The following is a 21,169-nucleotide window of genomic DNA, read 5'->3' as shown; positions in this document are numbered from 1 at the left end:
GAACAGAACTAGCCAGCTGCAGACCATCCTCCTCCGGTGACAAGCAGCCAGAGCCAGAAGGGGCAATCGCAGCCCCAGAGAGACAGTATCTACCAAACTGCAAGCAGGCTTCTTTGCTAATTAAGACTTCTTGGGGTTCTGGACAGTCAACATCCGCCTGAGAAGGTGATCCGGTTGTACACCCAGAAAACTGAGCAGCAGGAATCGGGGAGGCGATAAGTCGCAGCGACCATGCTTGCCAAACACCGCATCACCTGAGCTGTTCGGACCTGGGAAGGGTACAAAACACAGGCCCAACAGAGTCTGTACCTCTGAGGACTACCCGAAGGCCTGAATCTGAGCGGCTTAGTCCTGGGAGGTGCGTGCAGCCCAGGGCCGGCCTTGGACTGTTTCCGGCGGAACAACCTAGAGCCTGAGCTGTTTGGGCAGGGAGGGCACACGCGCTGTGAATGGGGGCAGGCCCAGTGTGGCTGAGACAATGCAAGCACATGCCAGTGTTATTTGTTTGCAGCGTCCCTCCCTCCCCACAGCGTGACTGAACAAGTGAGCCTAACAAAAGTGTCCACCACCGTCCACCTTGTGTCAGGGTGGAAATCAGACACTGAAGAGACCAGCAAACAGAAGAAGCTAAAACAGAGGGAACCACCTTGGAAGTGACAGGTGCAATAGATTAAAACCCTGTAGTTAGTATTGACTACATAGGAAGGGGCCTATAGATCTTGAGAAATATAAGCCAGACCAAGGAACTATCTGAAGATGAACTGACCCCACACTCCCCACAACAACACCAGAGAAAGTCCTAGATATATTTTTACTATTTTTATGATCATTCTTTTCTTTTAAATTTTTTTAAATTTTAAGTCCTCTATTACTCCTTTAATTTTCATTTTTATAACCTACTATTACTTTTTTAAAAAAGACCCTATTTTTTAAAGCAAACTTCATATATATTATATATATTAAAATAATTTTTGTGATTTTTTTTCTTCTTCTTTAAAATTATATTTTTGAAAATTCAACCTCTACTCTAGAATTTTAATCTTTGTTCTTTGGTATTTGTTATCAATTTTGTACCTTTAAGAACCCAGTCTTCCATACCAATTTTTACTTGGGAGCGAGATTACTGGCTTGACTGCTCTCTCCCACTTTGGACTCTCCTTCTTCTCCACCAGGTCGCCTCTGTCTCCTCACAAACGCTTCTCTTCTCTATCCAACTCTGTGAATCTCTGTGTGTTCCAGACAGTGGAGAACACTTAGGGAACTGATTACTGGCTGGATCTGTCTCTCTCCATTTGATTCCCCCCTTTTATCCTCCTGGCCACCTCTGTCTCCTTCTTCCCTCTTCTCTTCTCTGTATAATTCCATGAACATCTCTGAGTGGCCCAGACTGTGGAGCACACATAAGGAAGTGATTACTGGCTAGCTTGCTCTCTCCTCTTTTGATTCCACCTCATCTCATTCGGGTCACCTCTAACTCCCTCCTCTCTCTTCTCTTCTCCATGTAACTCTGTGAACCTCTCTGGGTGTCCCTCACTGTGGAGAAACTTTTCATCTTTAACCTAGATGTTTTATCAGTGGTGCTGTATAGAAGGAGAAGTTTGGAGATGACTGTACAAATAAGATTGAAAACCAGAAGCAGGAGGCTTAAGTCCAAATCTTGAGAACACCAGAGAACTCCTGACTCCAAGAAACATCAATCGATAGGAGCTCATCAAACTCCTCCATACCTACACTGAAACCAAGCACCACCCAAGGGCCAACAAGCTCCAGAGCAAGACATACCATGCTAATTCTCCAGCAACACAGGAACACAGCCCTGAGCTTCAATATACAGTCTGCCCAAAGTTAGTCCAAAACCACTGACATCTCATAACTCATTACTGGACACTTTATTGCACTCCAGAGAGAAGAAATCCAGCTCCAACCACCAAAACGCCGACACAAGCTTCCCTAACCAAGAAACCTTGACAAGCCACCTGTACAACCCCACTGATGGTCAAGAAAATCCACAATAAAGAGAATTCCACAAACTGCCAGAATACAGAAAGGCCACCCCAAACTCAGCGATATAAACAAGATGAAGAGACAGAGGAATACCCAGCAGGTAAAGGAACAGGATAAATGCCCGCCAAACCAAACAAAAGAGGAAGAGATAGCGAATCTACCTGATAAAGAATTCCAAATAATGATAGTGAAAATCATCCAAAATCTTGAAATTAAAATGGAATCACAGATAAATAGTCTGGAGACAAGGATTGAGAACACACAAGAAAGGTTTAACAAAGACCTAGAAGAAATAAGAAACAGTCAATATATAATGAATAATGCAATAAATGAGATTAAACACACTCTGGAGGCAACAAATAGAATAATGGAGGCAGAAGACAGGGTTATTGAAGTAGAAGATAGAATGGTAGAAATCAATGAATCAGAGTGGAATAAAAAAAAAAAACTGATTAAAAGAAATAAAGACAATCTCAGAGACCTCCAGGACAATATTAAATGCACCAATATTCAAATGATAGGAGTCCGAGAAGAAGAAGACAAAAAGAAAGACCATGAGAAAATACTTGAGGAGATAATAGTTGAAAAGTTCCCTAAAATGGGGAAGGAAATAATCACCCAAGTCCAAGAAATCCAGAGAGTCCCAAACAGGACAAACCCAAGGCAAAACACCCAAAGACACATATTAATCAAATTAACAAAGATCAAACACAAAGAACAAATATTAAAAGCAACAAGGGAAAAATAACAAATAACCCACAAGGGTGTTCCCTTAAGGATAACAGGTGATCTTTCAATAGAAATTCTTCAGTTCAGGATGGAATGGCAAGACATACTTAAAGTGATGAATGAAAATAACCTATAGCCCAGATTACTGTACCCAGCAAGGATCTCATTCAAATATGAAGGAGAAATCAAAAGCTTTACAGACAAGCAAAAGCTGTGAGAATTCAGCACCACCAAACCAGCTCTCCAACAAATGCTAAAGGATCTTCTCTAGACAGGAAACACAGAAAAGGTGTATAAACTCGAACCCAAAACAATAAAGTAAATGGCAATGAGATCATCAGATCAGATCAGATCAGATCAGTCGATCAGTCGTGTCCAACTCTTTGCGACGCCATGAATCGCAGCACGCGAGGCCTCCCTGTCCATCACCAACTCCCAGAGTTCACTCAGACTCATATCCATCAAGTCAGTGATGCCATCCAGCCATCTCATCCTCTGTCGTCCACTTCTCCTCTTGCCCTCAATCCCTCCCAGCATCAGAGTCCTTTCCAATGAGTCAGCACTTCGCATAAGGTGGCCAAAGTACTGGAGTTTCAGCATTAGCATCATTCCTTCCAAAGAAATCCCAGGGCTGATCCCCTTCAGAATGGACTGGTTGGATCTCCTTGCAGTCCAAGGGACTCTCAAGAGTCTTCTCCAACACCACAGTTCAAACACATCAATTCTTCAGTGCTCAGCCTTCTTCACAGTCCAACTCTCACATCCATACATGACCACTGGAAAAACCATAGCCTTGACTAGACGAACCTTTGTCAGCAAAGTAATGTCTCTGCTTTTGAATATGCTATCTAGGTTGGTCATAACTTTTCTTCCAAGGAGTAAGCGTCTTTTAATTTCATGGCTGCAGTCACCATCTGCAGTGATTTTGGAGCGCAGAAAAATAAAGTCTGACACTGTTTCCACTGTTTCCCCATCTATATCCCATGAAGTGATGGGACCGGATGCCATGATCTTCGTTTTCTGAATGTTGAGCTTTAAGCCAACTTTTTCACTCTTCACTTTCACCTTCATCAAGAGGATTTTTAGTTCCTCTTCACTTTCTGCCATAAGGGTGGTGTCATCTGCATATCTGAGATTATTGATGTTTCTCCCAGCAATCTTGATTCCAGCTTGTGCTTCTTTCAGCCCAGCATTTCTCATGATGAACTCTGCATATAAGTTAAATAAACAGGATGACAATATACAGCCTTGATGTACTCCTTTTCCTATTTGGAACCAATCTGTTCTTCCATGTCCAGTTTTAACTGTTGCTTCCTGACATGCATACAAATTTCTCAAGAGTCAGATCAGGTATTCCCATCTCTTTCAGAATTTTCCACAGTTTATTGTGATCCATGCAGTCAAAGGTTTTGGCATAGTCAATAAAGCAGAAATAGATGTTTTGTCTGGAATTCTCTTGCTTTTTTCATGATCAAGCAGATGTTGGCAATTTGATCTCTGGTTCCTCTGCCTTTTCTAAAGCCAGCTTGAACATCACGAAGTTCACGGTTCACACATTGCTGAAACCTGGCTTGGAGAATTTTGACCATTACTTTACTAGTGTGTGAGATGAATGCAATTGTGCGATAGTTTGAGCATTCTTTGGCATTGCCTTTCTTTGGGATTGGAATGAAAACTGACCTTTTCCAGTCCTGTGGCCAGTGCTGAGTGTTCCAAATGTGCTGGCATATTGAGTGCAGCACTTTCACAGCATCATCTTTCAGGATTTGAAACAGCTCAACTGGAATTCCATCACCTCCACTAGCTTTCTTCGTAGTGATGCTTTCTAAGGCCCACTTGACTTCACATTCCAGGATATCTGGCTCTAGGTGAGTGATCACACCATCGTGATTATCTGGGTCGTGAACATCTTTTTTGTACAGTTCTTCTGTGTATTCTTGTCACCTCTTATTCATATCTTCTGCTTCTGTTAGGTCCATACCATTTCTGTCCTTTATTGAGCCCATCTTGGCATGAAATGTTCCTTTGGCATCTCTGATTTTCTTGAAGAGATCTCTAGTCTTTCCCATTCTGTTGTTTTCCTCTATTTGTTTGCATTGATCACTGAGGAAGGCTTTCTTATCTCTTCTTGCTATTCTTTGTAACTCATACTTATCAATAATTACCTTAAACGTAAATGCATTGAATGCCCCCACCAAAAGACAAAGACTGGCTGAATGGGTACAAAAACAAGACCCCTATATATGTTGTCTACAAGAGATTCACCTCTAAACAAGGGACACATACAGACTGAAAGTGAAGGGCTGGAAAAAGATATTCCATGCAAATAGAGACCAAAAGAAAGCAGGAGTAACAATACTCGTATCAGATAAAATAGACTTTAAAACAAAGACTGTGAAAAGAGACAAAGAACGACACTACAAAATGATCAAAAGATCAATCCAAGAAGAAGATATAACATTTATAAATATATATGCACCCAACATAGGAATACAGTAATATGTAAGACAAATGCTAACAAGTGTGAAAGGGGAAATTAACAATAACACAATAATAGTGGAAGACTTTAATACTCCACTCCACTCACACCTATGGATAGATAAACCAAACAGACAATTAACAAGGAAACACAAACTTTAAATGTTACAAAGAATAGTTGATATCTATAGGACATTTCACCCCAAAACAATGTATTTCACCTTTTTCTCAAGCGCACACAGAACCTTCTCCTGGATAGATCACATCCTGTGCCATAAATCTAGCCTTGGTAAATTCAAAAGAATTGAAATCATTCAAAGCATCTTTTCTGACCACAATGCAGTAAGATTAGATCTCAATTACAGGAGAAAAAATATTAAACATTCCCGTATATGGAGGCTGAACAACACGCTGCTGAATGACCAAGAATTCACAGAAGAAATCAAAAAAAAAAAAAAAAATCAAAATATGCATAGAAATGAATGAAAATGAAAAGACAACAACCAAAACCTATCGGACACTGTAAAATCAGTGCTAGAGGGAAAGTTCATAGCAATACTGGCATACCTCAAGAAACAAGAAAAAAGTCAAATAAATAACCTAACTCTACACCTAAAGTTACTAGGAAAGGAAGAAATGAAGAACCCCAGGGTTAGTAGAAGGACAGAAATCTTAAAAATTAGGGCAGAAATAAATGCAAAAGAAACAAAAGAGACCATAGCAAAAATCAACAAAGCCAAAAGCTGGTTCTTTGAAAGGATAAATAAAATTGACAAACCATTAGCCAGACTCATCAAAAAACAAAGGGAGAAAAATCAAATCAATAAAATGAGAAATGAAAATGGAGAGTTCACAACAGACAACACAGAAATACAAAGGATCATAAGAGACTACTATCAACAATTATATACCAATAAAATGGACAACGTGGAAGAAATGGACAAATTCTTAGAAAAGTACAACTTTCCAAAACTGAACCAGGAAGAAATAGAAAATCTCAGCAGACCGATCACAAGCATGGAAATTGAAACTGTAATCAGAAATCTTCCAGCAAAAAAAAAAGCCCACGTCCAAACGGCTTCACAGCTGAATTCTACCAAAACTTTAGAGAAGAGCTAACACGTATCCTACTCAAACTCTTCCAGAAAATTGCAGAGGAAGGTAAACTTCCAAACTCATTCTATGAGGCTACCATCACCCTAATACCAAAACCTGACAAAGATGCCACAAAAAAAGAAAACTACAGGCCAATATTACTGATGAACATAGATGCAAAAATCCTTAATAAAATTCTAGCAATCAGAATACAACAACACATTAAAAAGATCATACACCATGGCCAAGTGGGCTTTATCCCAGGGATGCAAGGATTCTTCAATATCTGCAAATCAATCAATGTAATACACCACATTAACAAATTGAGAAATAAAAGCCATATGATTATCTCAGTAGATGCAGAGAAAGCCTTTGGTAAAATTCAACATCCATTTATGATAAAAAGTCTCCAGAAAGCAGGAAGTGAAAGAACATACTTCAACATAATAAAAGCTATATATGACAAACCCACAGCAAACATTAACCTTAATGGTGAAAAATTGAAAGCATTTCCCCTAAAGTCAGGAACAAGACAAGGGTACCCACCTTCAACAATACTATTCAACACAGTTTTGGAAGTTTTGTCCACAGCAATCAGAGCAGAAAAAGAAATAAAAGGAATCCAAATTGGAAAAGAAGAAGTAAAACTCTCACTGTTTGCAGATGACATGACCCTCTACATAGAAAACCCTAAAGACTCCACCAGAAAATTACTAGAGCTAATCAATGAATATAATAAACTTGCAGGATATAAACTCAACACACAGAAATCCCTTGCATTCCTATACACTAATAATGAGAAAATAGAAAGATAAATTAAAGAAACAATTCCATTCACCATTGCAACAAATAGAATAAAACACTTAGGAATATATCTACCTAATGAAACTAAATACCTATATATAGAAAACTATAAAACACTGAAGAAAGAAATCAAAGAGGACACTAATAGATGGAGAAATATACCATGTTCATGAATCAGGAGAATCAATATAGTGAAAATGAGCATACTACCCAAAGCAATATATAGATTCAATGCAATCTCTATCATGCCACCAACGGTATTTTTCACAGAGCTAGAACAAATAATTTCACAATTTGTATGGAAGTACAAAAAACCTTGAATAGCCAAAGCAATCTTGAGAAAGAAGAATGGAACTGAAAGAATCAACCTGCCTGACTTCAAACTCTACTACCAAAAACCACAGCCATCAAAACAGTATGGTACTTGCACAAAGACAGAAATGTAGGTCAATGGAACAAAATAGAAAGCCCAGAGTTAAACCCACACACTTATGGACACCTTATCTTTCACAAAGGAGGCAAGAATATACAATGGAGAAAAGACAACCTCTTTAACAAGTGGTGCTGGGAAAACTGGTCAACCACGTGTAAAAGAATGAAACTAGAACACTTTCTAACACCACACACAAAAATAAACTCAAAATGGATTAAAGATCTAAACGTAAGAGCAGAAACTATAAAATTCCTAGAGGAGAACATAGGCAAAACACTCTCCAACATAAATCACAGCAGGATTCTCTATGACCCACCTCCCAGATTATTGGATATAAAAGAAAAAATAAATAAATTGGACCTAATTAAAATTAAAAGCTTCTGCACAACAAAGGAAACTATAAGCCTGATGAAAAGACAGCCTTCGGAATGGGAGAAAATAATAGCAAATGAAGCAACTGACCAGCAACTAATCTCAAAAATATACAAGCAACTCCTACAGCTCAATTTCAGAAAAATAAACGACCCAATCAAAACATGGGCCAAAGAACTAAATAGACCTTTCTCCAAAGAAGACATACAGATGGCTAAGAAACACATGAAAAGATGCTCAACATCACTCATTATCAGAGAAATGAAAATCAAAACCACTATGAGGTACCATTTCACGCCAGTCAGAATGGCTGCAATCCAAAAGTCTACAAGCAATAAGTGCTGGAGAGGGTGTGGAGAAAAGGGAACCCTCTTACACTGTTGGTGGGAATGCAAACTCGTACAGCCACTATGGAGAACAGTGTGGAAATTCCTTTAAAACTGGAAATAGAACTGCCATACGACCCAGCAATCCCACTGCTGGGCATACACACCTAGGAAACCAGAATTGAAAGAGACACGTGTACCCCAATGTTCATCGCAGCACTATTTATAACAGTCAGAACATGGAAGCAACCTAGATGTCCATCAGCAGATGAATGGATAAGAAAGCAGTGGTACATATACACAATGGAGTATTACTCAGCCATTAAAAATAATACATTTGAATGAGTTCTAATGAGGTGGATGAAATTGGAGCCTATTATACAGAGTGAAGTAAGCCAGAAAGGAAAACACCAATACAGTATATTAACACATATATATGGAATTTAGAAAGATGGTAACGATAACCCTGTATGCGAGACAGCAAAAGAGACACAGATGTATAGGACCGTCTTTTGGACTCTGTGGGAGAGGGAGAGGGTGGAATGATTTGGGAGAATGGCATTGAAACATGTATAATATCATATGAGAAATGAATCACCAGTCCAGGTTCGATGCAGGATACAGGATGCTTGGGGCTGGTGCACTGGGATGACCCAGAGGGATGCTACGGGGAAGGAGGTGGGAGCAGGGTTCATGATGTGGAACATGTTTATACCCATGGCGGATTTATGTTGATGTATGGCAAAACCAATACAATATTGTAAAGTAATTAGCCTCCAGTTAAAATAAATACATTTAAATTTTAAAAAATTAAAAAAAAAAGAAAAAGAAAAGACCACAAACCCGAACTTTAATTAGGTAGGTACATATTGGATTTCATATAGGATACAGAGTATTCTAAATGAATAATATCAGGACATTATATAATCTGAGGGCAATCGAAAACTCAACCCCAATAAAATCTTACATAGATAGGTCTCCTTAATCTCTTAGGATCAAATAACTCAAAAGATAACTTATCTGTGACTGTGCCAGTGATAAGGAGAGATAAGAGCTGAGTTGGGACCCTATAGAAATAAACCACTGAGGGGAAGATCAAGTCCTGGGACTCCCAAGTTAGGAAGCTTTAGGGTGGCAATACAGTGGAAAGACAGTTGTAAAATAACAGTAAGAAATGGAATAGTCAAAAGCATTTTAATAATGTTTTGCCTTCCTACAAAGCCTTTCACATAATCTCATTTTCTGCTTCCTAGAATTCTATAGACCAGTGTGTTAGTCACTCAGTCATGTTTGACTTTTTGCAACCCCTTGAACTATAGCCCACCAGGCTCCTCTGCCCATGGGATTCTCCAGGCAAGAATACTGGAGTGGGTTGCCATGGCCTCCTCCGGGGGATCTTTCCAACCGAGGGATCAAATCTGGGTCTTCTGAATTGCAGGCAGATTCCTTACCATCTGAGCCACTGGGGACAAGACTGACACAAAAGCTAGACAGATATAATAATTTTCTTAAGGTTATACATCCAAGATCTCTGACTTCATGCCCTTTCCACTACTATCACATCACTTCTGAAGAATAAGCATAAAGTTCTGTGTTTAATTCTTCAAAGTGAATGGAGCCAAGTTGAATAGAGAGCAGAGCTATGGAATGAGGAAACTGTATGCATGGGCCGGTATTGTATATCCCAAACTGAGCAGACAACCTTTCAGGGAAATTCTGTGACCAGGGTTCAGAGATATGACTAAACTAGGAAAGAGTAGTTTGTGAGAATGGGCTGTTTGTTTCCAGTAAACATTCTCCCCTTGTTTGTTTAATAACAAAGTGTCTGATATTTAGCTGAGCATAAAGCAAACCATCTGAAAAGTACATTTCTCAGTATCTATCATAATAAGGTACATCATAATCTAAGTTGTGATGATAAGAGTTGAACAAAAGTGATAGTTGAGACTTCTGGGTTATGCCATTAAGAAAAGAGCATGCCCTCCACTCTCCTCTACCCATCCAACTAGTTAATATGTGGATAAAGAGAGCAGTATCTGGAGCAGCCATGTAAGATACGAGCTGCCACTTCAATCATGTCAATGACAGATTCGAAAGACAGAAGGAACCTGGTCTCTGAATACCATGTAGTCAAGACTGGTTCTGGACTACTCACCCTGATTTATTGTGTGAGAAATAAGCCTTATATTTTTGAGCCACTGTTATTTTGGTTTTATTATGGGAAAAAATCTATATCTTAATTTAGAAATTTTGAGCTGAAATTAAGGGAAATTCAGTCACAAAGGGAAAGCAATTTACCTTTTTCTAAGATCAAGGGAATAAAAAAGAGTATATTTCACATTGGAATGAAGAGTGCTTCATGCTTAGTTGTTCAGTTATGTCCAACTCTTTGCGACCCCATGGATTGTAGCCCACCAAGCTCCTCTATCCATGGGGTTTTTTCCATGCAAGAATACTGGAGTGAGTTGCCATTTCCTTCCCTAGGAGTCTTTCCCACCCAGGGATCCAACTAGTGTCTTCTGTGTCTCCTGCATTGCAGATGGATTCTTTGCTGCTGAACCATTGGGGAAGCCCAGAATGGAGAGTAAATTAGTAGAATAATATAAAGGCAAGTTAGTAATGAAAGAGGGGGATATAGAAGTGGTAGCTGATCTAATGGAAAATGGAGTCACTAGTGACAGAAAGCTATAGCTAGACAAGAGCAATCTCTGTCTCAAAGTCTGCCTGGAGCCATATGTGATCTCACGGTATAACCAGTAACAAGAAATGTATCTATTTTCTTAACAGACACTTTCTCAGCACTTTCATTAATTGGTTTCCAGGGATGATATGAAAGTTTCATTTCATATTACAAAATCCACTGAGTAGTAGAGATTGCTTGAGTTCAATGTTAAGAATAATCCTGAAGCCATACCTGGGTGTAGAAGTGAGGAGCAGTGGCAGATATATTTTGTGTGTGGCATCTTCCAGTTAGAGTTTATAGGGACAATGGGGATGAGACTTGGAAATAATACTTTTGTGTTATCATTTGATAAGTCATCCTGAGAGTTATGCTGGATATGATTTCCAGAACTGTTTAGCTGCTGAATAGGGTTGGGAAGCAATAGAGGAATGTGAATTAATGAGATGCAAAGGGTATTTATAGAATCAAGGGTAGGAACAATAAGCAAAGTTAGAAGAGACAGTTGGTCAGCAGAGATGAAGGGATCTGAACTTTACATGCCTCTCATTAACATATTCTTGACCTTTAATTTAATGTTTGAATGTTGCATTATAGGCAGCTTCCCTGAAATATTTTTCATAAGAGAATAATCTGGATAAAGGTCTTTGTGAAACAATTTAACTTGTCTAACTTTTTAAAATTATCATAAGGCAATATTAAGAGGTCAATATGTCAATTGTAGAGGATCACTCCCTGATTTTTATGTTTCCAATATTTTCTTAAATGTATTAAATTGCAACTTCATAGACTTCTTTTAAAACACAGACTTACCATTTTCTTGAATAAGGGGTAGCAGGAGCATTCTCTTAAAAGTGCCCTCACATACTTGTTTCATCTTTTTACTTATCTATAATTTCATTTTATTCTAAATGAGCAAATTCTAATTTACATTGTCAAACAACATATAAAAACGATTTTTAAAATTTTCTTTTATTTATGTATAAATGACATACAACTATATATTAGTTTCAGGTGTACAACATAATGATTCAATATTTGTATATATTATAAATTATTACTGTTGAAAGTCTAGTTAACATGCATAACTATATAGCTACAGACCTTTTTTTTCTTATAAGATTTACTCTTGGCAAATATGCAATACAGTTTTACTAGTAACAGTCAGCATGCTGCTGCTACTGCTAGTAAGCCACATCAGTCGTGTCCGACTCTGTGCGACCCCATAGACAGCGGCCCACCAGGCTCCTCTCCCTGGGATTCTCCAGGCGAGCATATTGGAGTGGGTTGCCATTTCCTTCTCCAGTACATGAAAGTGAAAAGTGAAAGTGAGTTTTGCTCAGTTGTGTCTGACTCTTCGCGACCCGATGGACTGCAGCCTACCAGGCTCCTCCGTTCATGGGATTTCCCAGGCAAGAGTACTGGAGTTGGTTGCCATTGCCTTCTTCAACAGTCAGCATGTTGTACATTAAATCCTCATGATTCATTTATACTATGGTGGGAAGTTTATACTTTTGACTCCTTTCACCTATTTCTTGCACCCCTAATCCTCCATTTCTGCAATCACAAACCTGTTCTCTGTATCTGTGAGTATGGCTTGTTTGTTTTAGATTTCACACATAAATCCATTAACCTATTGATGTACACCTATATTGCTTCTGTATCTTGGCTATTGTGAAAAATTCTGTCCTGAACATGGAGGGGTGCACATAACTTTTCAAGTTACTGTTTAACTTTCTTTGGATAAATACCCAGAAATGGAATTGCTGGACATATTATAGTTCTATTTTTATTTTTTAAGGTACCTCCATGGTGAAAAAGTTGGCTTAAATCTCAACATTCAGAAAATTAAGATCATGGCATCTGGTCCCATCACTTCATGGGAAATAGATGGGGAAACAGTGGAAACAGTGTCAGACTTTATTTTTTTGGGCTCCAAAATCACTGCAGATGGTGACTGCAGCCATGAAATTAAAAGACGCTTACTCCTTGGAAGGAAAGTTATGACCAACCTAGATAGCATATTCAAAAGCAGAGACATTACTTTGCCAACAAAAGTCCATCTAGTCAAGGCTATGGTTTTTCCAATAGTCATGTATGGATGAGAGAGTTGGAGTGTGAAGAAAGCTGAGCACCAAAGAATTGATGCTTTTGAACTGTGGTGTTGGAGAAGACTCTTGAGAGTCCCTTGGACTGCAAGGAGACCCAACCAGTCCATTCTGAAGGAGATCAGCCCTGGGATTTCTTTGGAAGGATTGATGCTGAAGCTGAAACTCCAGTACCTTGGCCACCTCACGTGAAGAGTTGACTCATTGGAAAAGACTCTGATGCTGGGAGGGACTGGGGGCAGGAGGAGACAGGGACGACAGAGGATGAGATGGCTGGATGGCATCACCGACTCAATGGACGTGGGTTTGGGTGAACTCTGGGAGTTGGTGATGGACAGGGAGGCCTGGTGTGCTGCAATTCATGGGGTTGCAAAGAGTCAGACACGACTGAGCGACTGAACTGAACAGATACTATTTTCCATACTGGCTACACCAATTTACATCCTCATCAACAGAGTACAAGGGTTCCCTTTGCTCTGCATCTTTGCCAACATTTATTACTTATAGACATTTTGATGATCATAATTCTAACAGGTGTGAAGTGATATCTCACTGGGATTTTGATTTTCAGTTCCTTGATAATTAATGATGTTGTACATCTTTTCATGTGCCTGTTGACCATTTGTATGTCTATTTTTGTGGAAAAAAGAAAAAACTGTTTAGATTCTCTGACCATTTTCTAATCAGATATTTTTTTTTTTGCTATTGAGTTGTATGAGATCTTTACTTATTTATGATATTAACACCTTATCTGACCTATGATTTGTACACATTTTCTTCCATTCAGTAAGTTAGCTTTTAATTTGTTACTGGCTTCATTTTCTGTGCAGAGGCACTTTCATTTGATGTAGTCCCATTTTTTTTTTTTTTCTTTTGTTGTCTTTGCTTTTGGTGTCAAATACAAAAAATCATCACCAAGATCGATGTTAAGGGGTTTATGTTTTCTTCAAGGAGGTTTATGGTTTTAGGTCTTATGTTAAAGTATTTAATTCATTTTGAATTTAGTTTTGTGTATGGTATAAGGCAGTGGTCCAGTTTCATTCTTATGCTTGTAGCTGTTCAGTTTTCCCAGCATCATTTATTGAAGAGAATGTCTCTTCACCATATATTCCTGATTCCCATATCATAACTTAATTGATCATATATGTGCAGATTTACTTTTGGCTCTCTATTCTTTTCCACTGATATGTGTGTCTGTTATTCATACCAATACAATCTGTTTTGATTCCTACAATTTTGTAATAAACATTGAAATCAAGGCATGTGATCCCTCCAGCTTTGTTCTTTCTTCTCAAGATTGCTTTGGCTATTTGGGGTGGTTCTATACAAATTTTAGAATTATTCTATTTCTGAGAAAAATTACTTTGGAGTTTTGATAGGGATTTTATTGAATCTGTAGATTGTTTTGAATAGTGTGAATATTTTAAACAATACAAATTATATTCAATGGACATGAGATATTTTTCCATTTATTTGGGTCTTCTTCAATTCCTTTCAGTGTCTTATATAGTTTTCCATGTGTAGATCTTTCACCTCCTCTGTTAAGTTTGTTCATAGGTATTTTATTCTTTTTTACAGAATTGTAATTGGGATTGTTTTCATTTTTTCCTTTCTGTTAGTTTATTGTTAGTATATAGAAGCACAACAAAGTTTTATATATTTATTTTTTATCCTGCAACTGTACTGATTTTGTTTATTAGTTCTAACATTTTTTGACAGTTTTCAGCATTTTCTATATATAATATCAGGTCATCTGCAAATAATGATAATTTTACCCTCTCTTCCAATTTAGATGCTTTTTTTTTTTCTTGCCTAATTAATGTGGCTAGAACTTGCAATACTACTTTGAATAAAAGTAGTGAAAGTGAGCATCTTTTTCTTGTTTCTGACCTTAGAGGAAAGGTTTTTAACTTTCCACCTTGGGTATGATTTTAAGATGAAAAATTATTTTAATTTTAAAAGCTAAATGGTCTTTAAAATAAAAATGATGCACACAAATAAGCTTGGAAAAAATATCTTCAAATGTTAATAGTGATTATGTTTGATGACCAACTATGTGTGTGTTTTTTTCTTTCAATTTTTTTTTAATTTAAAAAATTACCTTTAATGACTATGTGTTACTTTATAACAGAAGAGCCATAAAAATACCTTAATGTAAAAGAAAAAAAAAAAAAACCTATAATTCTAATTGTCTTCTGAGAAGACCTTTGGAAAAAAATGCATAGTTATCTAAACTCCTGCAAAGTCCTAGGAAAATTTCAAATCTATTTTGCTAAACACTTTCTGTATGTTTGGTTAGTTCTTTCTCCTACCTAACTCACTTTTCTTTCCTTGCTGTCATTGAATGACCTCTCTGTTTTACTCACTTTTTATTTGTTTTCTGTTGTTTTTAATTCTCCTTCCCACATAGCTATTCATAATATTTTGTTGTAAACACTGATGCTTTGTGTTAAGTAGAATAGCTTCCTTTCAAACAGGCGCTGTGGTAGGAAAAACCATTTCTAAAAGTATAAAGAAAATCTCTATGTTTGGTTATGAATTAAAGCTTTCCAAATTTCACTTACTTTTGCCATATACACAGAAGACACAGAGAGAAGTGGTATGATGTCCTTTTGGAATGGAATGGCATGAGAAATTCAAAGAAGGCCTTAGATATTTTGGAAATCTTCCAGTAGAGTATTGGTAGGGTTTATACTCTTAACTGTGAAAAGGGTAGACTCAAGACCCAATAAGGGTATAATTAGAGTGTGATTCATACCATTGGCCTAGCCATAAAGAGAACAACTGCTAGTCCTTTCTTGAATTTTTGGCTGAGGCAAGTAATAGAGAGAATGGTACATATGATTGTGTTTTACATGATGATACAGATATTACCTCAATGATAGAGTCTGGTTTAGACTCTAGAAGGTTGTTAAGTGGCCAACAGGGAATTAAACCTGGCAAAATGGACTCTACACATTGGTGTGGTGGCAACAGGCAGGAGCCAATGATATGAAGGTGCTTGGAGGCCATGTTAGAAGCTGTAAAAAATACTAGCATCTAGAAGGCTTTTAGGGAGTTATATGGTCAGGTCACTGTTTGGGAATGTCTCTCTGACAGTTGTGTGAATAACTGATTGGAAGCAGAGAACAATGCAAGCAGGAACATAAAATGAGAACTTCAACAAGTACAAATGGAAAGAGATAAATGTGCAAATGTGGTATCTGCACTAGAATCAGCAGAACTTGAAACTATGATATGTTTGTGTAAGTGTGAGTAAAAGCAAAAGACATAGTAGATCATAGCTGGATGATCACCATATATGATTATAAGCAATTGCAAGAAGTACTTTTGTGGCAAGACAGATTATCTGGCTTTGCATAATTTTGAAGTTGACAGAAAAGAATACTGCTGGTATCCAACACAGTAGACATAATATACCACTATGTATCCAGGTCAGAAACAGATTTTCCAAAGAAACAGAATATTTGACTAAAGAATATAATGAAGGAATATTACCAAAATTCTAAAAGTGAATTTACTCAACTTTTAAAATATCTGGGATACCCAGTGAATGAAAATTGTATATTATATGAGTTGGAGAAATGCTACTAGGATAGCAAATCTTACCCTACCAATGCAAATGGTAGGGTAATCACAACTGTCCTTGTGATTTCTCACAAGGACAGTTGTTATATTAAGGTAAGAACTAGTAACTGTGTCTATTGAAAAGCAACGTACACGAGGTACTGGAAATAATGAAACAGAAGAAAATGAATCAAGACATAATGAACAACTGAGCAAAACACAATCAGCAGGAAAAGTGACTGAGCTGAAATGAACTAACTGATCACTTCATATTTTTCTATATTCTGGTTTGGCCCATTTATTTGTTTGTGTGTGTGCTAAGTCATTTAAGTTTTGTCCAACTCTTTATGACCCTATGGGCTGTAGCCAGCCAGGCTCCCTTGTCCATGGAATTCTCCAGGCAAGAATACTGAAGTGGGTAGCCATTCCCTTCTCCAAGGAATTTTTCCAACCCAGGGATTGAATCCATGTCTCTTATGTCTCTTGCATTGGCAGGTGGATTCTTTACCACTAGAGCCACCTGGGACACCCACATTTAATTACTTATTACCCACCAATTCCAAATTACAGTATCACAGTGCTAAATTCACTCTCATCAATGATGCCGGAAACATAGCTCCAGAACCCTCATTATTACTCTTTCTTGCCATGGATGTTGCTTAGTCACTCATCCATGTCTGACTCTTTGCGACTGCAGCCTGCCAGGCTCCTCTGTCCATGGGGACTCTGTAGGCAAGAATACTGGAGTGGGTTGCCATTCCATGCCCTTCTCCAGGGGTTCTTTCCAACCCAAGAATTGAACTGGAGTGTCCTACATTGCAGGCGGATTCTTTACCAGCTGAGTTACCAGGGAAACCTCCCCACCCCCAAATGCTATTCCCATTTCTTCCTTCATTCCACTTATATAGCAAAATATTATCAGTTCTATTCCTTTCAGTGTTCCCCTCTTTAACTTGATCAGTCACTTTATTAATAGAGAATCTTCTTTCCTGTGCTGCTAAGTCACGTCAGTCATGTCCAACTCTGTGCGACCCCACAGATGGCAGCCCACCAGGCTCCTGTCCTTGGGATTCTCCAGGCAAGAATACTGGAGTGGGTTGCCATTTCCTTCTCCAGTGAGTGAAAGTGAAGTCGCTCAGTTGTGTCCGACTCTTAGCGACCCCATGAACTGTAGCCTACCAGGCTCCTCCATCCATGGGATTTCCCAGGCAAGAGTACTGGAGTGGGTTGCCATTGCATAGTTATATCTAAAATATTCTCATTTTTCAGGCACTAGGCACAGGTAGACCAGTTTGCCTAATCTGCAAAAAGTACACTACTTCCCATGATTTAGCTATTAATTGCATGGGATTTGGACTTTCTGCTAATTTCAAAAGGTAATTTATTTCCTTTTTGGACTTCTGCTTTCCAGTAATACATCCACCAGTAAATGTGCAATAGGTAAAAATATTGTGAATGTGTATGCTTTGGTAGATGGATAAGAAGATCTTATTGAGTACATGGTCAAGATATTATCTTCTAAGGCAAAAGAGGATAAAATTTGATCTAATATTAGATGAATACCAGGCTTAAGTGGGTTTCCCTGGTGGCTAAGATAGTAAAAAATTTGTCTGCAATGCAGGAGACCCAGGTTCAATCCCTGGGTTGGAAACATCCCCTGGAGAATGGAATGGCTATCCACTCCATTATTCTTGCCTAGAAAATTCCATGGACGGAGGAGCCTGGAGGGTTCATGAGGTCTCAAAGAGTCTGACAGGACTGAGCAACTAACACTTTCACTTTTCACCAGGCTTAGGTACATCATGGTGACTGAGAAGAAGGAGTCCAAGTGGAAAACTAAGAATACTTGTTTGGTTGTGAATGAGAAGTGCAGCATTGGTTGAAGGGAGTGAATGTATATAGTGCCAAGAGTTACTAATCTGTGATGGTCAAATACCTATGGCTGATTCATGTTGATGTTTGGCAGAAACCAACATAATTATGTAAAGCAATTATCCTTTAATTAAAACATAAATTTAAAATAAAAAAAAACCTCATTGGGATACTCACTATAACGTTTTTATGTTGATATGAAAAGGTAGTATATTTAGCAGTGAAACTGATGTTCTCCAATAATTCCACCAAATAAACATGCTATCTTGGCTTTGCATTTTTCAATGACATATATCACATAAAATATACACAAAGAATTATAATAATCAAATTACTAGAAGTTCATTACATTTTATTTCTATGAGTGGATCAAGTGATGTGATGTACTGATAAAAACATATGACCACCAGGGGCCAAATGTCTACATTTTCATGAAAATGAAAGATGGTTTTGAAAAGGAACTTGCAATGTTAAAATGTATTTAATCTTGCCTTCAATTATTGTGTTGTGTTAATGGAAAGTTTAATATTAATATAACAAACAATGTTAGAAAAAAATCAATCTTGGTTTGAAAGATTCAAGATGAATCAGGTAGACACGGAGAGGGCATTACTGCACCCATCACTAGTTATTAGGAAGAATTTACAGTGCATATGCCAGTCTGGTTTGCTCAATTAATTCTTCTTGAGGTGCATGTGAGTGTTTGTTTCTATAATGATTCGATTAGCCAGTGTTAATTAACCAATATTTTTGCCAACTTATTAGTAATATAAAATGAAACCATCTTACTTAGTAATGTGAAGGTTCAGAAAATAAAGCTGTACCAATTCTTCAAGTCATTAACAGCCACCAAAAAAAAAAAAGTTTAATTGATACACTTAAAAGTGCATTTTGTTTTAATAACGTGAAGTGCTACACATTTTTTAAAGGGTTACTGTGACACAAGGGCAAATAGAAAAATACATATTATATAGAAATCTATGCATTGGCTTACCATTAAACTCAACATTAGCCTCACTTTATCCCAATGTTAAGAGATATACCAGGATCCTATAAATTAATATGTGTCCAGAGCATTCTGTGAAAGATGGTTGCTTAAGTAGAGGCTTTCAGTCCTTTTTTCTTTGATCCTTTCTCCACACCACTGACTTAAATTATCAAATGAAAAGAGCCCATTGGTGGGAATGCATGGAGGAAGAGGGGGTTAAGAAGAGGGTTTATGTCCAAGGGCAATTTTGGTCAAGGCCTCATATTCACACAAGCCCTCCTCAAATTTAGTTGTCTCATATTGTCTCCAAATATTGCTATGCATAGAATGCATTGTGTTTTAAATGTATTAATTTGTTTAATGTAAACATTTTAAAGCATTTTCCAATGCCTATGACAACCATTTCATAACTGACCCACCTGAGATAGTGAAATCCCTTAAATATCTCTGGAATGGATACAAGTTAAATGATCAGTCCTAGCATTCAAATGCTCTACCTATTTGGGGAAAATTCATTATACATCCTGCTGATTAGATGGCTTTAACCTGCTATAGAAACTACAGCAGAGAGATCCTTCCTTCCCTTAGTCTTTGGCAGCCACATAGCATCTGGGAATATGACCTTGATGCATTTAGATGTACCCACCTGAGACTGAAGATTAAGAGAGTATCACAAAGAAGCAGAAGTGGTTTATAAATTATTCCAGGAAGAAGTACTGGCACCAAGTGTTTGCAAAAGCAACACCATTTGGTGGTAGTGGTGGTGTGGTAACCTAGCCAAGTTACTCCTCTGGCATTATTTGACTGCTTAACTTCCCTTGACTCCTGATTATTTTTGAGCTTCTTTCTCCCATCTTTCCATCAGTTCTGTAAGCTACCTATTATCCTTTCATATCTTTTATCCATAAGTTAGCTAGTCCTTATTCCTGTTTGTAAAACTAAGAACCTATTTCAATGAATAAATTTTTAGCAGTGAAGGACAAGGCAAACATGAAGGTCAGAAAAAATTGGGTGCTACTCGGCTGTGAATCAATGTCATTGAAAGTAAACACTTGAAATCAACTTCTGTAAGAATCCTAATGGTAAGGATAACTACATAAATAAAGCCTAGAGATACAAGGTTCTCTCAGGAAAGGAGTAAAAATGGTACCAAACATAGTCATAACTGGACCTGACATGGGCAGCATGCCTAAAAGAAAACTAAATGTGAAATATTGGCTTTTGGTGAAGCAGCACACAAATATTTCAGGCAGAAAAAAATAATTGGAAACAATCACAATATTTCTAAATAATGGGGATTTTTAAATAAGTTATATTGCACTCTTAAGACAGAATACTAATCAGTTATTGCAAATCATGTTGAAGATCTCGAGTAGTCAAGATGTTTGTGAAACAATTGAAAGCCAAAAACAGGTTATGCAACAGTATGATTCCAGTCAGAAACACCTGGACAGATACACAGTCCTGGGTTTGTATCCTTGATTTGCCTTTTACCATATAAACTATTGAAACATACTTTATTGAACTATGTTTAAGTTTATATATTTTTGCATCTTGTTTTTACCTGGTATAAAGATATTAAAGGTTTCCCAGGAGGATGAATGGTAGGGAATCCACCTGCCAAAGCAGGAGATGCAAGAGACGTGGGTTCAACTGCTGGGTCAGGAAGATCCCCTAGAGGAGGAAGTGGCAACCTATTCCAGTATTCTTGCC

Source organism: Bos grunniens, chromosome X, assembly GCF_055505025.1.
Source record: "Bos grunniens cultivar Pamir isolate PY7600 chromosome X, Bosgru_T2T1.0, whole genome shotgun sequence".
Classification (NCBI taxonomy): Eukaryota; Metazoa; Chordata; class Mammalia; order Artiodactyla; family Bovidae; genus Bos; species Bos grunniens.
This window is presented reverse-complemented; position numbering follows the sequence as displayed.